Source organism: Mustela lutreola, chromosome 9 (genome assembly GCF_030435805.1).
Source record: "Mustela lutreola isolate mMusLut2 chromosome 9, mMusLut2.pri, whole genome shotgun sequence".
NCBI classification, from domain to species: domain Eukaryota; kingdom Metazoa; phylum Chordata; class Mammalia; order Carnivora; family Mustelidae; genus Mustela; species Mustela lutreola.
The window spans coordinates 51,844,452-51,851,458 of record NC_081298.1 but is presented as its reverse complement, the minus strand read 5'-3'; the positions used below and the strand labels follow the sequence as shown (position 1 = coordinate 51,851,458).

The 7,007-nt window shown below is 42.3% G+C and overlaps 1 long non-coding RNA gene across 1 annotated transcript; it reads right to left on the bottom strand.

The window, feature by feature from the left end:
- Positions 1 to 3,410: 3,410 nt before the first annotated feature.
- Positions 3,411 to 5,968, bottom strand: LOC131808268 (uncharacterized). The gene is made up of 3 exons (XR_009344760.1): positions 5,838 to 5,968; positions 5,256 to 5,351; positions 3,411 to 3,509 (listed from the first exon to the last, which is right to left on the bottom strand). It is a non-coding gene; the product is annotated as an uncharacterized LOC131808268 (long non-coding RNA).
- Positions 5,969 to 7,007: the final 1,039 nt, after the last annotated feature.

Below are 7,007 nucleotides of genomic sequence, written 5' to 3'. Positions count from 1 at the left end.
TATCCATGTGCTAAGCATTATGGCAAATGTCTGACAAGAACTAAAACATCAAAATGTCAGGATACCCCATTAGCTGATATTTTTATTATTCCTACATCCTAAACTATAAAAACAGGGTCCGAGAATCAGAAGTGGCAAAAAGAATCAAGATTTGAGGCAGTTCGAATTCACAGCCAGCCTTGATCAATAGGCATGTACACCTGTGTCTAGTTTCAGCTCTGTGTAACCTTGCCATAACCTTGGATAAGCCATTCATCTCTCAAGTTCAGGTTCTTGGTCCAAAGAGGGAAGGGGCACAGGTTGAGTACCTCCAGTGGGACTTCCTGGCAGGCTTGTTCATCCAAGCATTCCTGTTTCAGTTTGAGTAATTGAATCCAGTCTTTGTTTTACCGAAGGCCAAGCTTGTCCAGTGTGTCCATGCCACCAGCCAACAGCATTTGTCCATTCCATGTAACAACTGAGCAACATTCATAGGAATGGGGGGAGGAAAAGTTGTCCACAGGTGTTGACAGATGTTCTGCATGGAGGGACAGGAGCTGGCGCCATCACCTGCTGTTTCTAGTGGCCTTCTCTGTCGAGTTAAAACAAATGGCAATTATTTGCAACGGCAGGAATGAAAGTAGAGGGTATTATGCCAAGCGAAATAAGCCAGTCAGAGAAAGACAATTATCATATGATCTCACTCATATGTGGAGGTTAAGAAACAAAACAGAATCATAGGGGAGTAAAGGAAAAAAATAAAACAAGATGAAGTCAAAGAGGGAGACAAACCAGAAGAGACTTAAAAAAAAAAAAAAGGTTTTTATTTACTTATTTGACAAAAGGAGATCACAAGTAGGCAGAGAGGCAGGAAGAGAGAGAGAGGACGATGCAGACTCCCCAGGGAGCAGAGAGCCTGATGTGGGGCTCGATCCCAGGACCCTGAGATCATAACCTGAGTTGAAGGCAGAGGCTTTAACCCACTGAGCCAGCCAGGTACCACTCAGAAGAGACTCTTAATCACAGTAAATAAACTGAGGGTTCTTGGAGGGGAGGGGGATGGGTGGATGGGGTAACTGGGTGATGGACATTAAGGAAGGCATGTGATACAGTGAGCACTGGGTGTTATAAAAGACGGATGAATCACTAACCTGTATGTCTGAAACTAGTATTATATGTTAATTAATTGTATTTAGATTAAAATTTTCTTTAAAAATAATTTCAAAATAAAATAAATAACAATCAAATAATGATCAGAGTTATCCAGCAGGGAGTATCAGATCTAGATGTCAGTTAAATTTAAGGGGCTTGCCGAAGTTTAGGAGAGTCACGCTAGGTCATTTTCCTGTGTGGGGAAGTCTTCAGGGGCAGTTCCAAAGACAAAGAATATTAATATTTCTCCTTCCCCCATTCCTCCTAGAGCCAAAGATGTTTCCTCCACTCACCCACTGGCCCTGTATGTAGGTGTTGCTTTCTCTCTACCAATCAAAAAATCAGTGAGTAACTAGAACTTCACCTTTTCCAGTATCCCCCTACCCCCGACCTTTTGTCTTTAATGGCCATGGGCAACAGGGACAAAGACATTTTTTAAAAACTTACAGAGATCTATTATGCTCTACTACCTTGGCCCGCATGGGCCACTGCAAAGGGATTCTGTGAACCGTGTACTCAGATGAATGGTCATTATCTTCAAAAAGGCAGGGGCAGTGATAGACACAGGAATCAAAAAAGCAAGAGTTAATGGACCATCAGAATAATGGAATACCAACACTTTTTTGTCCTTGGCTTGAATCCTCAAGGTCCAATGTCTCTACAGAATTTTCATTTTGGTCTCATCTGACTCACTTGTCCACCCCTGGGTTAGTTGGCAGTTATACTGAGAACTGAAATTTTCCTTAGAAGAGAGAAAGAGTATTTGTCAGGTAAACCAAGGAAATGTCCATTATAGGAAGATAGGCCTTTTGTCGTGGTACTCCATTAGCACCCTCCTGACTGTTAAAGAAAAAAAAAATGTATCACCCATTAAAGACAGTAAGGAAGATTTTATTCAAGGGATGCTACTAGGATGGGATTTTATTTTATAGTATGGGAGAGAAATCTGGCTCAGCTCAGACAAATGGAGATTTACAGCTAAAGAGCATGGTGGGGGTCACTGAATGTAAAATTAAGATGGAACATCAAGGGTAAGGATTAAGGGATTCTGGCTAGACCATCTGGACAGTAATATTGTTGAAGGAAGGCTAGGGTCATAAACTATTGAGATCAGGGGATAAGGAATTTTTTAAAAGACTTATTAATACATTTTAGAGAGAGGGAGCAGGGGTAGGGATAGAGGGAGAGGGAAAGAGAATTTTAATCAGACTCTTCACTGAGCATAGAGCCTGAGGTGAGGCTTAATCTCAGGACCATGATATCATGACCAGAGCAGAAACCAAGAGTCAAAAGTTCAACCAGCTGCACCAACCATGTGCCCTGGGAATAAGGGATTTGATCAGATATTAAGGGTTATAGATACTGAAGCACCTGGGTGGCTTAGTTGGTTAAATGTCTGGCTTGGGCTTAGGTCATGATCTGACCCAGGATCAAGCCTGGCATTGGGCTTGCTGCTCAGTGGGGAGTCTGGTTCTCTCTCTCCCTCTGCTATTCCCCCTGCTCAGGCTCTCTCTCTGTCAAAATAAATAAATCTTAAAAAAAAAGAGTGGAAAGATACCAGGTGTGAGAGATAAGGAATTTGATCAAATATCAAGAGTAGGATAGGAGATTGCTGAAAAATTGACTAAGCAGATTTCTTGCTAAAACTGGGCTAAATGGGCGGAGCCTGAGGTCAAGCCGGGACAGAAAGAGGACTCAGAGGAACTTGACTCCAGTCTGGTCAAGGAGAAAATCTTCATCATCCATGACCATTGTATTTTCTGCAGTCACACATTTTACTAATTCTTATATCAGACATTCAGTGAACGAGAAACATGAACACAGCAGCAATAATATAACAAATGTAAGCGCTCTAGCAGAGACAAAGGCAGTATAGGAATCCACCTCATCAGATTTAGAATATGCATGACTCCATGACTGAATTACTACCACTGCTTGACTGTTGAGATTAAGATGTAGTACAGAGGATCAGAGGGAAGGGAGGGAAATCTGAATGGGAGTCATCAGAAAGGGAGACAAACCATGAGGCACCTTTAACTATAGGAAACAAACTGAGAGTTGCTGGGGGGGAGGGGAGTGGGAGACATGGAGTAGCTGGGTGATAGGCATTAAGGAGGACACGTGATGTGGTGAGCACCAAGGGTTATCCACAACTGATGAGTTACTAAATTCTCTGAAACCAATGATGTTCTATCTAATGGCTAATTGAATTTAAATATCTAAAAAAGACACTTAAAAAAAGATGTAGCATAACTCACAATATCCTTTGAGTGGAAGAATGTGTGGATTTTCCACACCTCTGCTGTCCAAGTCCCATGGCTAGTAGCCACATGTGGCTTATGACCACTTAAAAGGTGGCCAGATCAAATGGAGAAATGCTGTAAAAGCAGAATAAACACTGGCTTTCAAAGACATATTGTAACCAAAGATCAAAGATATTGCCAACCTCACATCACAAACATCGCTTGACTTCTACAGCTATTGAGAGTGGGACCCAAGATGGGAGATGTCAATCTGAAAGTCCATGATGTCAGAAAGAACATGGGGAAGAAAGAATCACAATCCTGGAGTGGATGGGCTGAGGACTGTCAGAATGCCTTTTTCTCCAGAATTCACTGTAGATAGTATCTATATGCCTCACATTTTCAAGGGAAAATTATGAAAACGCATATACACCCACAGCCATAGTTTAATTATGTTTGAAATGTATTCAGAACTACTCCAGTCAGTAAATTGCTTATTTTCACATTTCACTTCTCAATTTTCTCTTCGGCACCTCCCATTCTTGAAATCCCAACACAAATCCCATCTCTTGCCTAAGGACCATAAACTACCTCACTATCAAAGGCTACAGTTCATTCATTCATTTGATTCATTCAAAGCAACCTAATCGTGAGTGATGTCTTAGGCGCTCTTCTAGGGACTGGTGACACGGTGAACAAAATAGGTAAAGATCTCACTTTCATGGAGCCTATCTGGTATTTAGGGGAAAATCTTTATCAACATGAAAAGACTTATTATGGATGTTGCTTAGAATTTCAGTTTTTTTTTTTTTTTCTTGACAGTATCTCAGGTGATCATCTTTGACGTGGTTCTCCTGAAAAATACCTTTGGGGGGTACTGACTCGACTTTCTGAGTCAGACACTTTCCTAAAGACAGGGGTCACAGGAAAAGTGACAACTGTCACTCTTGCAGTAAGAACAGGGATCACAATACTTGAAACAGAGATATGCTGCTCAGCTGTCAGAAAGTCCACAAGGCTCCAAATGTGTGTGGCCAACTAATGGAACCTGTAACTCAGAGGTTATCATCCTGAGAGCAATGGGATATCCCTCTAGTTAAGGACTCTCCTTGACGGAAGCTTGACAATGGCCTTGATTTACTTACTATGATGTTTAGGTAATTATACACATTAAGAAAAGTGCACAAGACACTTCCATTTCCATGATACCATCAAGATATTGTTGTTTTATTAAAATGTTACATCCAGAGCTGTAACATATAGAGTAGTTAAGTCAATCAGTATGTGGTACAGGTGAGACTATTGGAACAGCCATACTTCCATAAAAAAGAAAAATTTTTTGTGGTTTCTGATATAGGAATCAGCCAGTGAATAATTCTATATCAGTGTCCAGTTACCAGGCTAAACATGTAATCTATTTATATTTCTGAGGGTAAGCTGATTTGTGATCACTGAGCCAGCTGTGTTCCAGTAACTACTCATTTACCCAACATAACAGATATAAGAAGGTAAAAGGCTTCTAAGGAGACTGGTTACTTATATTTTGAACCACATTTTGGCAGGTATAACTTGCAACTTGTGCTTAGTGGTAAGATTTCTGATATTTACTTTCTCCTTCCTTTGGCAAGTCAAGTTAGTTAAAAAGTAATTAGAGTTGAGTCCATTGTTTTTCTTAAATGTTTACAGAGATATAGAACTATGAAGTTTCTTTACTAGACAGGATTAGATCACATTAGTGATAAAGATCAGAATGATTTACATTGCTAAAACGAGAACTTCCTGTCAGTTTGGAGAAAGCTCATTTTTATAACCAACATATTGGCTGGGCTAGAGATTAATGAGTGCTATGGGTGGGGTGATGAAAGTGATATATTCAATGACCTGTGGAATTTGTTCTGTAATTTCCCCACTCCTCTGGTCAGCAGAGCGTCTTCTTCAGTATCCTGCACTGCCCATAACTGCATTCAGAAAATCACTCTCCAAAAATGGTTATTTGTTTTGCCTTTTTTATAATTTTTTAAAACATTTGATTTATTTACTTGTCAGAGAGAAAGAATGAGAGCACAAGCAGGGGGAGCAGCAGAGGGACGGGGAGAAGCAAGCTTCCTGCTTGGTGGGATTGCACAAGGGCTGAAGAAGACAGAATGGGAAGGGGACAAGGAGAATAGTGGGTTTCAGATTCTTGGGAACAAAGCCCACTTCTATTTCTATGTTTATCTCACTGCTCTAAACCCAGGTCACAGCACAGTGCCACTGCAGAGTCATGGAAGTGCTCCAGAACTGATAGCTATTGCTATTTATGCTACTAAAATTCCTCCACAAAGGGCCAAGTGTCATAGCTTCTCCCAGTTCCCCACACTGAACGCAATGAAGAATCAAACTATCGGTTTAAGGATGGCGAGGGGCATTTAACAGGACCCAGATCACAGGAGCCATATTGTATTGCAGGACCAGGGGTCTTACCAGTGACTAGGTATTCACTCCTCTTGAGAGGCTAGCTCCTTGGATCTCCCTCTTCAATCCTCTGAACCCATGTCTGGCATCAGAAACAAAAGTAAACATAACGTATCGCCCTCGTTTATTTTTTACTATTATTTGTTACAGAGGAAGAGAGAGATCACAAGCAAGGGGAGCAGCAGGCAGAGGGAAGGCAGGCCCCCCAGTAGAGCCTGGTATGGGATCCAATCCCAGGACCCTGGGATCATGACCTGAACCAAAGGTAGATGCTTAACTGAGTAAGCTACCCAGGCATCCCTTATTGTCCTTCTTTAAAATTTAATGTATTCTCTCTCCCTCTCTCTTTGTCCCCGCTCTGTCACTCATACTCACACAATCACAGAGTCACAGACAATAGCAAGGTATTTCCCATTCTAATTCGCTAAGGCACTATGAGCTTAAGCTCAACAGAATCACTTTGCCAGCTGCTGCTCTACCGTGCCCTGATCCCTTCTCTATCCCCAAGCTCGATCTGTAACTCAAGTGTCATGGTGGTGGCTCTTTCTGCCCTCCCTCCACAAGGCTGTCATCAGCACACTCTTCCTCGTGGCTCCACTCCCCAGCACTGGCTGCCTTTGGTCTACTGGTATGCCCTCTCCTAGAGCTTTTCCACTCTCCCTGAGGGGAAGACAACCCTTACTTCTCCCCTGTGGCTGTCACGTGTCTGCTATATATTGTGACGATCAGCCCGATTAAGAGATTGGGAACTAAAAGACCGGCTTCTGCTTATGGATAAAACTAACTCTGGGGTTTGGGACACATGACAGCAGCACATGGTGGTAGAACTGAGATGGTTAGGGAGCTAATCTGCATTTTCACATCTGGTCAACAGCAGAACAAAGAGGACACTCCAGATCTCCTATCTCCCAGAACAGTACTCTTCAGGTAACTTACAGCACCATCCTTCTCCAGCTTTGGAAGTGGCACTTTTCCAACCCCAAAGTCTTGATTCTAGGCAGCACTCCGAGAGATACTCCCTCCAGAATCACCCCTGGCTGGAAGTAGTGGTTGGCCAAGGCCTCCCAAATATCTTCCCTTCAGAGTTGCGCTTGCATCAAACTCAAAACTGTGGCACGTACGGGACTTTCCTGTCGGCCTCTAGCTCTAATGACCTATTGGACTTCAGAGGTGCTCTTT